The sequence below is a fragment of the Lycium barbarum genome, chromosome 12, assembly GCF_019175385.1.
Source record: "Lycium barbarum isolate Lr01 chromosome 12, ASM1917538v2, whole genome shotgun sequence".
Classification (NCBI taxonomy): domain Eukaryota; kingdom Viridiplantae; phylum Streptophyta; class Magnoliopsida; order Solanales; family Solanaceae; genus Lycium; species Lycium barbarum.
The window spans coordinates 5,466,656-5,482,601 of NC_083348.1; positions in this window are offsets into that span (position 1 = coordinate 5,466,656).

The following is a 15,946-nucleotide window of genomic DNA, read 5'->3' on the forward strand; positions in this document are numbered from 1 at the left end:
AGGATGTGGCATCAGTAAAGGTACTATGGAGAAACAAGAATGTTGAGGAGATGACTTAGGAAGTGGGGGAAGATATGAAATCTAGATATCCTCATTTATTTCTGACTTCAGAGCAAATGCATACTACAACACAATCGTCTTCAGGTATGTATTACTTACAAGTTACTCTTATTAGTCGTATGGGACCATTGTTGTTATTGATTGTTGTGGCCCTGTATGGCATTGTATAGTTTGGGTTGTTGTGTGGCAGGTTGGTAGTGGTACAGTTACAGGGAAGACTTTGCCGAAATTTTTATAAAATTCCTGGAAGCTAACATTCGAGGATGAATGTTTCTAAGGGGGGAGGAATGTTACACCTTGTAGTTTTATACATTAAAATTCATCATATATCAGTTGCCATAGTTTTGGACACCGGGATTATTTCAGAGGATATACGAGGTTGGACAGGCTTAACTTATGCTTATAAGGGTTTAAGTTCATGTTTGGTAATTTACGTAAGGATTAGAGAATAAGTGAATCGAAGCGGAAAGATTCGTCAAAAGTTGTTTCTGAAAAATATATAATATGGACCGTATAATATGATATATGGTCCGTATTTTTGAGATATGGACCGTATTTAAGGATTTTAAATTTTTTTAGAGAAGACAGTTTTGGAGATGGTGTTATACGACCCATTATAGGGACCATATTATTTTATACGGCCAGAAAGTTGGCCGTATAATGTTATACGACCAAGAATACGGACCATATTTTTAATGGCGGTGAAATTTTTCTGATTTTATAGATCACCACCCCTCTTCATTTTTAAGACATTTGAACATAACCCCAAGTTCAAGAAAGCACTGGAAACCTCTTCAAACCTATTCAAACACTTCTCCAAGCATAAATCAAAGATCAACGTGAGAATTAAAGTGCTTAGGATTTCAAGGTGTGGTTGAACCTTGTCTCTTCTTCTTGTAGAAGATTAGGAGGGTATTTCAAGGTGAAGTGATCTTGGAATTGAAGTGTTTTTGGAGGTCTTGAGGTAAGATATATATATATATATATATATATATATATATATATAATTTCATCTTATTTCCATGTTTATGAGTTTATGTGGTAATTATGCTAAGATTGGAGGGAAAGAAATTGGAGGAAAGGCTCAAACATGAACTTGATCATATTTTGAGTTGTAATTTAACTTGAGCTATGATTGTTAGCGTGTTTTGAGCATAATTTTGTTATGAGGCGTAATATTAATGTTGAGGAAGTGTTGTATACAAGTGTATATGGGGCTGCTCAATGGTATATTGTTGCACTTCGGAAATTCCGTATGAGTCGCCTTGTTGATAGGCTAATGTGAGCTTAAGGTGATTATGAAATCCTTATGAGATCAAGGGAAGTATTATATAGCTTAAGGTGCATACTATGAGATTTCGAAGTTATACGAATATGCGAAGTTTAGTTTGTTAAAGGGAGCAAAATGTAAGTCGTGTTCGGAAAGGTTTCCGCTATAATTAAGCTAATGTTTAATTAGAAAATATTTCAAGGGGATTCTATAGGGCCTATTTTATGGTTAATTAAGTGTTATATATGTGCCAAGAAGATTCCACGACGACTGGAAGTCAAACGAATCGACGAGAACAAAAATCGAAAATTTTCCAGTTATACGGCCATATGTACAGACTGTATATAATATATGCCCCATATAATGGTCCATAGGCTTTTTCCAGAGAAGGGTGATCCCTGGTATGATTATACGGTCCAATTATACGGACCGTATAAATTGTACGGCCCGTATAATAGGCCGTATAATCGGGTCGGGTCAGATTTTTGTTTTAAAAGGGGAACGACCCTTACTCATTTTTCATTTCCCACATTTCATCCAAATTCTCCAAAGCTCCAAAACCCTTCTCCAAACATATTTTACCCAAACCCAAGAGATTATAAAGATTAAATAGCAAGAATCAAAGTATTCATGTGTTAGAAGGCTTCCTAGGGTTGGTAGATTTCAAGAAAGCTTGAGCATTGTAGCTAGGGTTTTTGGCACAAGTTGATAGCTGTTCGAAAGATTTTTTCTATGGGATGAAAAGGTTAGTTTCCATGCTTATTTCATGTTAATGAGAATGATTGGTTGTAGCAAAACTTGGGTTGAAGGAGAAAGTAGAAAATGAAGTCTAAATGTAGTTTTTATGATGTTTATGAGTAGTGAAATATATTGAGTCATGATTCTTAGTATGATATGGATATAATCATGTTATGGGAGGTAATAATGGTGACGAAGAAGCATTATATGAAAATGTGCTAAAATGGGTGTAAAGTTATTGGCATAAGTTGAACATAAGGATGAATATTGAAGGCTTAATGTAATGTGATTACTTGATTATGATATCATAAGTGTATTATGGATGTTATTGCGGTTGTTGGGAGTTGTTTAGTAATATGGTGGAAGATGACGAAATAGGGGAGATGCTGCCCAATTTTCATTAGATCATGAGTTATTCTAGTTTAGGTTTAAAAGTATCATTAAGGCTTAACCATAGTATGAATCCTTCTAAATGTAGATTATTCAAGCTTCGACGGTGATCATAAATAGTTAAGAAGACGAAGAGGCATGTAAGGCTAACCCTTCTTTCAATAAGGCATGATTCCTTGGCTATATATATATATATATATATATATATATATATATATATATCCTTCCATGAGTTCTATAATGTTCTCCAAATGATTTTTATCTCTAAAGCTACTAAAGCTCATGATTCTCAATACTTCTATGATTCTACTACTTTCCTTATGTGATGGTTGATCCTCTAAGGATAGATGTAATGAAACGATGATAGTAATGATGTTGATGATACTTATGAGCTCTTATGTATATGTGTCTATATATAACTATTATGTAACACCGAGCTTATATGGCCGGGTATGATACCTATTGCGCGCACACCACTGCAGTTGGGTACGGACAACACTGAGCCTTGGTAGGGCCAGGTATGTGGCACCGAGCCTTGTCCTGGCCGGGTATGTGAAACCACCGAACCATCATGGTCGGGTATGCTATGGATATGAATATGTATATGAATACGGATACGAATATGGATACTGATATAGATATATGTATATTTTTATATGTATGTACACGAACATGCATTAGAAATGGAAGGTCCCTATGAAAGACAAGTAAGTAATTATGATGATAGCTCTACTATCTGTCGATTCTCCCATCTTATGCTATTTCTTATGCTGTCTCTTATGCTCCTATTATGATGTTGATTATGCTTTACATACTCAGTACATTATTCGTACTGACGTCCTTTTGTTTATGGACGCTGCGTCATGCCCACAGGTGGACAGGGAGACAGGCTTGATCCATAGATTCCATATTCAGGGACTTTATAGAGGAGCTCCACTTCATCCGGAGCTACATCTTTTGGTATTATTCTTTTGTGTACATACCTATGGGCAAGGCAGGGTCTTGTCCCGCCTATGTGATGTTACCTACTCTTCTTAGAGGCTCATAGACAGTTGTGTATGGTTAGATGTCTTGTAGCCTTATCAGCTCACATTTTGTATATCATTTTGATAGCCTTGTCGTCTTGTGTATATGGATATGGGCATTGTTATTATTGATGATATAAATGTGTTGTTACCCAATGAGATTAGCATGTATGATGGATAGAAATTATGACAAAGCTATGTGGCTCACCTAGATGTAAACATGAATGTACGGAAGAAGTGCCCGAGTGGGTTAGCACCGGGTGCCTGTCATGACCCTCCGGTTGGGTCGTGACATATATCTTCAAATGTTGTAAATATGAGTTTAAAGGAGATCATATGGAGTTGCTACGTAAATTGTTGGCTGTGGTGATAGTTAAGAAATAGGGGAAAGGCTATCCATTTCACTTTGGAATCGAGTTATCATTGATATACAAGCGCCATCTAAGTTGTATATGTATTCTTTGCTATAAGAGTGGCGCTCTAGAGGTGATAAGCCTGTTGTTGGACTACTTAGACGACTTAAGGTATGTTAAGGTTGTCCCTTTCTTTCTTTTGGCATGATCATATTGATACGAACATATGCGAATGTCCTTCAGAATGACTTCATTCCTAGAATTATTGGAAGCTTATGTTCTCGATCTTCTTATGATTATTGATCTTTTCTCATGATTATTGATCTTGTTTATGGTTGTTGATCTCATCTTATGGTTATTGCTCTTTCAAGGTGAGATATGTCAACGATGTTAGCTCCATAATGGTAATCAGAGGTATACCGACCTTACGTCACTCCGATAGAGTTGTAACTGTTGACACCTAATTTTGGCTCGACGTGCTTAAAATTAACGTTTTGGGGGGCCCTGATTCGTTAAAGAGCACGAAATACATTTTTACACATTTTTACATTTTTTCAACAATTTATTGATGATCATCCTTATTTTAGGAATTTTCTCAATTTATTGTCATTTTTTTCAAGAATCATTATTTTGCACATGTACAGCGTAATACTATCATTTTTTGTGCAATTAATAATTATTTCTTAATTTTATAGCAATACATTTTCATATCATAGACATTAATGTTTATATTTTATACTTGCGTTATTATTTATACATGTATTAATTAACTATATTTTAGTACAGTCTGACAGTGTAGAGAAAATCGGAGTAATTAATTTTTTAAACGCAGAGTAAAATCCGATCAAGTTAAGGTTTCATCATTCTTTTTAAAAAAGAATTAAAGTAAGCATTTAGGAGGCAAAAGAATATGAAATAATAATGGGACGTTTTGTGTGGTGGTGGGTTTGATAATGAATAATGATCATGAATTCTTGAATCATCAACTATGATGCACGCCGGCAGCTTTTCTCACGCCTACTCCCACTCACATATACTTAACTCTTTTCTATGTGTATAAAAAATAATAAAAAAAGCTAATCTCCTAAGCTCTTTCTTGGTCTTGACTTTTTGTATTTCTGATATTATTATACATAGCATAGCACTATCTATCTCTTTTGTCAGACAATTTCTATATCCCCAACCAACTTTTCTTTCACACGTCTTCTTCTTCTTACTCATTTTTTCACTTTCTTGGACCCAAAGGAAGAAGAGCATAACTGGTGTTTTCTCTCTTTCTTTCCCTAAATCTCTAGCTAGTAATATTGTCTTCAATCTTTTTCAACTTCTACCAATTCAAGAACATGGGTTTCCAAAACCCCACAGTTTTGCTACCTCTTTTACTTTCGTTTACCCTTCCTTTCTTCCTCCATATTCATTTTTTTTCCTCTCTTTCATCATGAATGGAGCAGCCACCACGCCACCAAACCACCCCCCATGCTCAACACCCCCATTTCGTCTCCCTCTCTCCAAAAAAACGTCGTCCGTCTCCATCACTGTCGAAACTCCGACGAACAGCCAGCAAGCAAACACCACCACTGTTCTCCACTACTCACCAACACCCCAACCCTCTTTGTACCACCAACACACCCCCACTGCTTTGCATCCATCTCCGACCAACACTACCGCTTGCACACTACCTCATAATTATATTTTTTATTCTCTCTACATTATTTTAGGAAGACTTGTAAACATAAGTAGTTTATTTTTCTCTATATATTTTACATTATCTCTACACTTGTAGATATTAGTCTTTACACTTCCCAATATTTCATTCACATATGTACATACAATTACACTGTCTCATATTTTTCTATGATCACATATACGTTTTTTTTTTTCTTTACACATTTTATATGCATTTTAATCACCTGCACACACTAACATTAAATGTACAATTTTTACACTTTACATATATATATATATATTTCCACACACTTTGTTTACATTTTTTACTTACACACGCATATATATACACACTCATTCTTATTAGCATAATAAAACACGCACATACAGAGGCATAAAAGAGGGATCTTTCACACACAGTTTGGCTTTATTTGTGCCTTCCTTCTGTTTTGGTCAACAAAAAAAAAAAAAAAAAAAAGGAAATAGTCTCTCTTTGTCTCTCCCGTAGGAAGAGGAGAAGAGTATCAATTATAGTAGTAGTAGTACATACTCTTTTATTTTTATTCTTTCAACACCTCTTTTTGCAATTTTTGTTTATCACATTAGTTAATTTGTCACCATCGTTTCAAGGATTTTGTTGTTGCTTCGTAGTTGGATATATATAAATTTGCGTATAATAATATTTTGAGTTTGTAGTTATTTTGTGTGATAGATTTAACTGATTTGAGCAAGATGTTATATCTTTGGCCGATGAAGAAATTTCCGTCGATTTCCAAGGCCTTCCATGTACAAAGACGGATTTTTATTTTTAGTTTATTCATCCGATAATTATTTATTCTCTTACTAACATTTTTTATTAAGTCTCATGCAGGTATTCGGAGTTACTTTTGAAGATGACACTCAAAAGAAGTTCAAATAGCTTCTTAAATTCTTTGTTTATATTTTTTTTACATTCTTAAATTATGCAAGTATAAAATATAGCGAAACTTTACTTTTTAAGGTGCAGGTTGGTGGTATTTATTTATGATCTGCTTAGGTGATTTAAATTGCATATGTTTTAGACAAATTAATATTAGGCAGTTATTATTTTTGTAGCTAATATTCTTATAGTTATCATATTTTGTTAGAGTTTTAATTCAATAGCTTAGCACACTTAAGTGAATAAATAGGGTGATTTGCCTCAATATTTAGGCTTTAGAATATACTCTCATAATTAATTGATTAGGCGTACATACTTAGTTAGTTAAATTAGTTAACTCACTTCGAGTGCAAAATAATTTCATGCCCATTTTTTATACCTTTGTCACATACCCAAGCTTTCTAAGTTGCACATAACTTTTTTTTTAATAATTATTATAACACATATGTATAAAATACGTATTGCATGATTATTTATGTGAATATTCATATTATTCTTTAGTCTAAATTCTATTAATTTTTGTAAATAATAAAGCCTTTTTACACATCCCTCGTATAGTTAAATTGGTCCAGCCGGGAACCACATTTGTGGATTCTGAAGGATGCCTAACACCTTCCCTTCGGAATAATTTGAACCCTTACCTAGAATCTCACTTATTTTCGTAGATCATGTTAAGCTGCATATATTAATAATTTATAGGTACCCTAGTATACCTTAAATGCTAGGTGGCGACTCTGTACATAATTAATTATTTTAGAGTCCCATAAGTTGTGCTTTGTTTAGCCTTCGGTTAAAATGGGGTGCAACAACATGGCGACTCTGCTGGGGACACTTAGGTTCTAACCATATGGACTCAATTTGTTATTCGAGGTATGTTATCTTTATTTGAGTCTTTGTTTATTATTTTACTTGCCTGTATTTATTCGTCATGTATATCCTTTCCCTTGTTTCCTTATTTGTTTACGTACATATCTGTTTTTAATTTCATACACTGTATTATTGCCTTTATTTTACTAACAAGTTTTATTTACCATATCCATTTTTTACTTTATTGTAAATTATGCATCTTGCTTTTACTGTTTTTTTTAATTTCTATCTTTTTGTGGTTTTATATTAATATTCATATGTGTTATCGGTTTATATAAAATGGCATTCCGTTCATATTTCCTCCACTCCTGAAAAATTCACACAAATTCACACACTTAAAGCGGTTTCGCGGTTCGCGGCCGTGCACTACTAAATTACCCTTTTAGTTGGATCGATCTTGTGGATTTAGTCGATCGGCGGTGCAGTCGACGGCCACGGACTTTCCACTCCCAAGTTGTCCGCTTGGGGGAGCCTTGTGTCATAGGAAAACCAACTCTTAGAATTCCTAGGTTACTGGACATTCCATTTTGCAGTTGTTTTTAGCTAGGTTGAATTTTATCCTTTATTTCGAACATTCTTTTTATTTTTTCACATATTCTTTATTTGTTACATGTTTTTGTTTTTAAATAAATATTGTTGTTATTTGCTTTGTACTACCTTAGCACTTTATCTAACTATTTTAGTTGACTTGTGTTGAACCCTGCATTTTGTAAAATATTTTTTCTTCAATCATGCATTTTATACCCTATCTGCAAGAACTACGCACACCTGATTCTCTTCTTTGATGAGATACGTAGGCAGCCCTTTTGGGTTCGGTATTATTATTCAAAAAATCACAAAAAAAAAAAATCTTTATTTTGAAAAAAAATCACAAAATATTTTATTTCTTTCTACCTCTCTGCAAGAACTACGCACACCTGATTCTCTTCTTTGATGAGATACGTAGGCAGCCCTTTTGGGTTCGGTATTATTATTCAAAAAATCACAAAAAAAAAAATCTTTATTTTGAAAAAAAAATCACAAAATATTTTATTTCTTTCTACCTCTCTGCAAGAACTACGCACACCTGATTCTCTTCTTTGATGAGATACGTAGGCAGCCCTTTTGGGTTCGGTATTCATTATTCAAAAAAAAAAAAAAATCCTTTATTTTGGAAAATCACAAAAATATTTTATTTCTTCTATCCTATTTGAACGAACTACGCGCACCTGATTCTCATCTAAGATGAGATACGTAGGCAATCCTTCTCGGGTTCGGTACTCCTTATTCAAAAATTTAAAAAAAATACAAAAATATTTTTAGTTTCGTATCTTTGATTTGGTTGGTACCAACATAGTTAGGGTTGTGCATATGAAAGAAACAAGTGATAATCAATATAATGGAGAGGACTGACTTCGTGGTAAAACTATAGATTCTTTTGGTACCTCTCATTCACACTTTAAGGGACACTTGAAAAATTCTCTTGCATGCTTGTAAGACAAGAACAAAACCAACCTCATTGTTTCATGTGCATTGTGTGGTGAGCTTTATATAACGTTCAATTGCATTGCATTGTGATCTAGAACTTGGCCTGAATGTCTGTTGAGGCGAAATTATGAGTAACATTCAGCATAGAAAAGGATCGTAGGCCTTCTTTGACCCGTTTGAGCCTTTCTAGCCTACCAAATGACGTTATCCCTAGCATTCCCCCTTTGAGCCTAAAGCCTTTTCTTTTACCACCACATCATAAGCCTATACCATTTCTGAGTGCTTACATGCACTATCTCTCTCTTGGCCCAACCTCCCTGAGCGCACTAAAAACATGCAACCGCGGATAGAGATCTGAGCTGAAGCTTCAAAAAAAAAAAAAAAAAGGGATTCGACCGTCCCAGATAAACAAAGGCTAAGAACGACCTCCAAAGCAAGAAAGAGCCCACACAAAAAAAAAAAAAAAAAAAAAAAACTTAGTCATTCAGAATCTCGGACATACAACCTGTTATTTTTTTATTTATTTTTTCTTCACACTCAAGCATACAACCTGGAATTACTATCAAGACCTCGGGCATGCAACCCAGGTCAATTCCCTTAATCCCCACAGAGTTTCGGGCATGCAACCCTAAACTCAAAAAAAAAAAAAAAAAAAAAAAAAAAAAAAACACGAAAAAAGGGCTTTAACTTGCAAAAGAGGTCGCACAAGTACAAAAGAAAGGGACAATAAAACAAAGTGTCAGAGCACACAAATACTGAGCACAGACATAGTGCAACGCTTAGGGAAGGATTAGTCACTCCTTACCCAAATAATATCCTACCCTTTTTCCCAAGCCTACATTACAACACCATAACAAGCCCTACGTGATTCTATGCTAAGGTTTCTCTCATTAGTGGATACTTACATGACGGCCAAGCTTATGGTATTACAATTGCAAGCATTGAACATCTTTCTGAGTATGAGTGTACTTCTCTAGACATCCAAAGTTAAATAAAAGAATATATATTGAATATGTGTGAAAAAGGGACTTTCTTTCTGGTGAGGGCACTTGAAACATGAGGATAGGTATAGTTCATAATCCTTGTTTGAAGCAAAATGAACCAATCTTGTCGATCTTTAGGTATGTCTGAGGTACCACTTGAAGCTATAGGAATTACCAATAAGTCGATCTTGGTTTGTTGGACGATAAATAATGGTGAATTCTTATGCACAATACTAATTGTTGGTACCAACTAAAGTCGGGGCATGTTATATCAATCATTGTTATTATTAAAAAAAAAAAAACAATTTTGCTGGATTTTGCTTTCGTGATTTTTTTTTTTTCTTTCTTAATTTTGTTTTTTATCGTTGCACAGTAAATATAGTTCAATGTTGTTGTGTTGTTACTAACTCTACGAGGTATCGACATCTGGTCTTACCATGAAAAATCCTCGTATTTCTCCGCTGAAGCATGAAATTGGGAGAACATTTTTGAGTAGCTTAAAAAAAAATAATAATAATAATTAAAAAAAAAAAAAGCAAGTGCACGTCACTTTCCGCTGGAAGTATGCGAATTTTTGTTTGTTTAAACTGGGACAGAATTTTTGAGGGGGCCCTCAAAAATTCCACCAATAGCACATTTTGAGAGAAAAGGCACGGGCTCATCCGGCCCCACAGTAGGACATTGCATTGGCTCGTCCAGCCCCACAACAGGACATCGAGGGCGTCATTGTCTAAAGGCATCATTCTCATCGCCTAAAGGCACCATTTCATGGCCCAAGGACCTTACCATCTGCACTTCATTCGCGCCGAAGCAAAGGCGTTACCCTCCACACTAGCATTGCTTTATCACTTTCAAATGCCTCTGCGTATGCTCGCAGCCGCATTGCATTGCACCTGCATTGCTCACCGCCTTTTATTACTGCCTGGGCCATGCACCGCCCTTTTAAATTTCTGCATAAGGCTGTGCACTGCCTTTCATATGATGCATGGGCTGCGCACCGCCCTTTGCATCGCTTTCATATATTACATGGGCCATGCACCGCCCTTTGTAATTTTTGCATAAGGCTGAGCACCGCCTTTCATGTTGTATGGGCTGCGCACCGCCCATTTAAATTTCTGCATAAGGTTGCTCACCGCCTTTCATATGTTACAGGGGCCATGCACCGCCCTTTGTAATTTCTGCATAAGGCTGAGCACCGCCTTTCATATGATGCATGGGCTGCGCACCGCCCTTTGCATCACTTTCATACGTTAGATGGGCCATGCACCGCCCTTTGTAATTTCTGCATAAGGCTGAGCGCCGCCTTTCATACGATGTATGGGCTGCGCACCGCCCTTTGCATCGCTTTCATATGTTACATGGGCCATGCACCGCCCTTTGTAATTTCTGCATAAGGCTGAGCACCGCCTTTCATACGATGCATGGGCTGCGCACCGCCCTTTGCATCGCTTTCATATGTTACATGGGCCATGCACCGCCCTTTGTAATTTCTGCATAAGGCTGAGCACCGCCTTTCATATGATGCATGGGCTGCGCACCGCCCTTTGCATCGCTTTCATATGTTACATGGGTCATGCACCGCCCTTTGTAATTTCTGCATAAGGCTGAGCACCGCCTTTCATATGATGCATGGGCTGCGCACCGCCCTTTGCATCACTTTCATACGTTAGATGGGCCATGCACCGCCCTTTGTAATTTCTGCATAAGGCTGAGCGCCGCCTTTCATACGATGCATGGGCTGCGCACCGCCCTTTGCATCGCTTTCATATGTTACATGGGCCATGCACCGCCCTTTGTAATTTCTGCATAAGGCTGAGCACCGCCTTTCATACGATGCATGGGCTGCGCACCGCCCTTTGCATCGCTTTCATATGTTACATGGGCCATGCACCGCCCTTTGTAATTTCTGCATAAGGCTGAGCACCGCCTTTCATACGATGCATGGGCTGCGCACCGCCCTTTGCATCGCTTTCATATGTTACATGGGCCATGCACCGCCCTTTGTAATTTCTGCATAAGGCTGAGCACCGCCTTTCATATGATGTATGGGCTGCGCACCGCCCTTTGCATCGCTTTCATATGTTACATGGGCCATGCACCGCCCTTTGTAATTTCTGCATAAGGTTGAGCACCGCCTTTCATGTTAGATGGGCTGCGCACCGCCCATTTAAATTTCTGCATAAGGCTGAGCACCGCCTTTCATATGTTACATGGGCCATGCACCGCCCTTTGTAATTTCTGCATAAGGCTGAGCACCGCCTTTCATGTTGCATGGGCTGCGCACCGCCCATTTAAATTTCTGCATAAGGCTGAGGCACCGCCTTTCATATGTTACATTGGCCATGCACCGCCCTTTTGTAATTTTTGCATGGGCTGCGCACCGCCCTTTTGTAATTTCTGCATAAGGCTGAGCACCGCCTTTTATATGTTGCACGGGCCGCGCATCGCCCTTTGAAAATTTCTGCATAAGACATCGCACCGCATCTGCCTTGTTTTATTATTATTTTCAAATGCTCTGCGTATGCTCGCAGACGCATTGCTCTGCACCTGCATTCTACGCCAAAGCAAAGGCATCATCTTCTGCACCTGCATTCTTCGCCGAAGCAAAGGCGTTACATAGCATGACATCCCGAACTACAGTCGGTCTGACTCCCATCCCAGGGATATGTAGGTAGCTCAAATTTGAGCACGACCGTTCTTCATCCTACACTTTCTAGGAGCATTCTAACAACACTGGGGCAAAATTTTGATTGGACGATCAAAATTTGCCACAACATCCATTAGTTATCACCTTTCGAACTACATTGACCTGATTCTCGTGATTGACGAGATATGTAGGAAGCTCTATGCAGAGTTCGGTCACATCAGGGCGAGAATCATTCTTTCCCCAGCAAGTACACAATCTTGCACCTTCCCAGTATCTCGTGGCTCGATACTGGGGCAATTTTGAAAGAGACGACGTGGGTATGTGAACATTTTTTTTCGGCCCTGAACAATCCTTCCCGTTTTATCATTTTTCTTTTCATTGCAACCCTACCTACAGACTGAGAGTATTATCAAAGCTCTACCAACGTCTGACCTCTTTCTCCGTACATATCCTTCTAACAATTCTTTGTCGAGCCAAAATAGGCTACATGTCAACGTCTTCGTCCGAAAACTCTTTCATCGTCTCCGGTCGAAGAGGGACAAGTTGTTGACACCTAATTTTGGCTCGACGTGCTTAAAATTAACGTTTTGGGGGGCCCTGATTCGTTAAAGAGCACGAAATACATTTTTACACATTTTTACATTTTTTCAACAATTTATTGATGATCATCCTTATTTTAGGAATTTTCTCAATTTATTGTCATTTTTTTCAAGAATCATTATTTTGCACATGTACAGCGTAATACTATCATTTTTTGTGCAATTAATAATTATTTCTTAATTTTATAGCAATACATTTTCATATCATAGACATTAATGTTTATATTTTATACTTGCGTTATTATTTATACATGTATTAATTAACTATATTTTAGTACAGTCTGACAGTGTAGAGAAAATCGGAGTAATTAATTTTTTAAACGCAGAGTAAAATCCGATCAAGTTAAGGTTTCATCATTCTTTTTAAAAAAGAATTAAAGTAAGCATTTAGGAGGCAAAAGAATATGAAATAATAATGGGACGTTTTGTGTGGTGGTGGGTTTGATAATGAATAATGATCATGAATTCTTGAATCATCAACTATGATGCACGCCGACAGCTTTTCTCACGCCTACTCCCACTCACATATACTTAACTCTTTTCTATGTGTATAAAAAATAATAAAAAAAGCTAATCTCCTAAGCTCTTTCTTGGTCTTGACTTTTTGTATTTCTGATATTATTATACATAGCATAGCACTATCTATCTCTTTTGTCAGACAATTTCTATATCCCCAACCAACTTTTCTTTCACACGTCTTCTTCTTCTTACTCATTTTTTCACTTTCTTGGACCCAAAGGAAGAAGAGCATAACTGGTGTTTTCTCTCTTTCTTTCCCTAAATCTCTAGCTAGTAATATTGTCTTCAATCTTTTTCAACTTCTACCAATTCAAGAACATGGGTTTCCAAAACCCCACAGTTTTGCTACCTCTTTTACTTTCGTTTACCCTTCCTTTCTTCCTCCATATTCATTTTTTTTCCTCTCTTTCATCATGAATGGAGCAGCCACCACGCCACCAAACCACCCCCCATGCTCAACACCCCCATTTCGTCTCCCTCTCTCCAAAAAAACGTCGTCCGTCTCCATCACTGTCGAAACTCCGACGAACAGCCAGCAAGCAAACACCACCACTGTTCTCCACTACTCACCAACACCCCAACCCTCTTTGTACCACCAACACACCCCCACTGCTTTGCATCCATCTCCGACCAACACTACCGCTTGCACACTACCTCATAATTATATTTTTTATTCTCTCTACATTATTTTAGGAAGACTTGTAAACATAAGTAGTTTATTTTTCTCTATATATTTTACATTATCTCTACACTTGTAGATATTAGTCTTTACACTTCCCAATATTTCATTCACATATGTACATACAATTACACTGTCTCATATTTTTCTATGATCACATATACGTTTTTTTTTTCTTTACACATTTTATATGCATTTTAATCACCTGCACACACTAACATTAAATGTACAATTTTTACACTTTACATATATATATATATATTTCCACACACTTTGTTTACATTTTTTACTTACACACGCATATATATACACACTCATTCTTATTAGCATAATAAAACACGCACATACAGAGGCATAAAAGAGGGATCTTTCACACACAGTTTGGCTTTATTTGTGCCTTCCTTCTGTTTTGGTCAACAAAAAAAAAAAAAAAAAAAAGGAAATAGTCTCTCTTTGTCTCTCCCGTAGGAAGAGGAGAAGAGTATCAATTATAGTAGTAGTAGTACATACTCTTTTATTTTTATTCTTTCAACACCTCTTTTTGCAATTTTTGTTTATCACATTAGTTAATTTGTCACCATCGTTTCAAGGATTTTGTTGTTGCTTCGTAGTTGGATATATATAAATTTGCGTATAATAATATTTTGAGTTTGTAGTTATTTTGTGTGATAGATTTAACTGATTTGAGCAAGATGTTATATCTTTGGCCGATGAAGAAATTTCCGTCGATTTCCAAGGCCTTCCATGTACAAAGACGGATTTTTATTTTTAGTTTATTCATCCGATAATTATTTATTCTCTTACTAACATTTTTTATTAAGTCTCATGCAGGTATTCGGAGTTACTTTTGAAGATGACACTCAAAAGAAGTTCAAATAGCTTCTTAAATTCTTTGTTTATATTTTTTTTACATTCTTAAATTATGCAAGTATAAAATATAGCGAAACTTTACTTTTTAAGGTGCAGGTTGGTGGTATTTATTTATGATCTGCTTAGGTGATTTAAATTGCATATGTTTTAGACAAATTAATATTAGGCAGTTATTATTTTTGTAGCTAATATTCTTATAGTTATCATATTTTGTTAGAGTTTTAATTCAATAGCTTAGCACACTTAAGTGAATAAATAGGGTGATTTGCCTCAATATTTAGGCTTTAGAATATACTCTCATAATTAATTGATTAGGCGTACATACTTAGTTAGTTAAATTAGTTAACTCACTTCGAGTGCAAAATAATTTCATGCCCATTTTTTATACCTTTGTCACATACCCAAGCTTTCTAAGTTGCACATAACTTTTTTTTTAATAATTATTATAACACATATGTATAAAATACGTATTGCATGATTATTTATGTGAATATTCATATTATTCTTTAGTCTAAATTCTATTAATTTTTGTAAATAATAAAGCCTTTTTACACATCCCTCGTATAGTTAAATTGGTCCAGCCGGGAACCACATTTGTGGATTCTGAAGGATGCCTAACACCTTCCCTTCGGAATAATTTGAACCCTTACCTAGAATCTCACTTATTTTCGTAGATCATGTTAAGCTGCATATATTAATAATTTATAGGTACCCTAGTATACCTTAAATGCTAGGTGGCGACTCTGTACATAATTAATTATTTTAGAGTCCCATAAGTTGTGCTTTGTTTAGCCTTCGGTTAAAATGGGGTGCAACAGTAACGTTTCTTTGAGCTCTCATTCATGCTTTATATATATATGTAGCTATTTTTTGACACCGAGCTGCGCTATAGTCG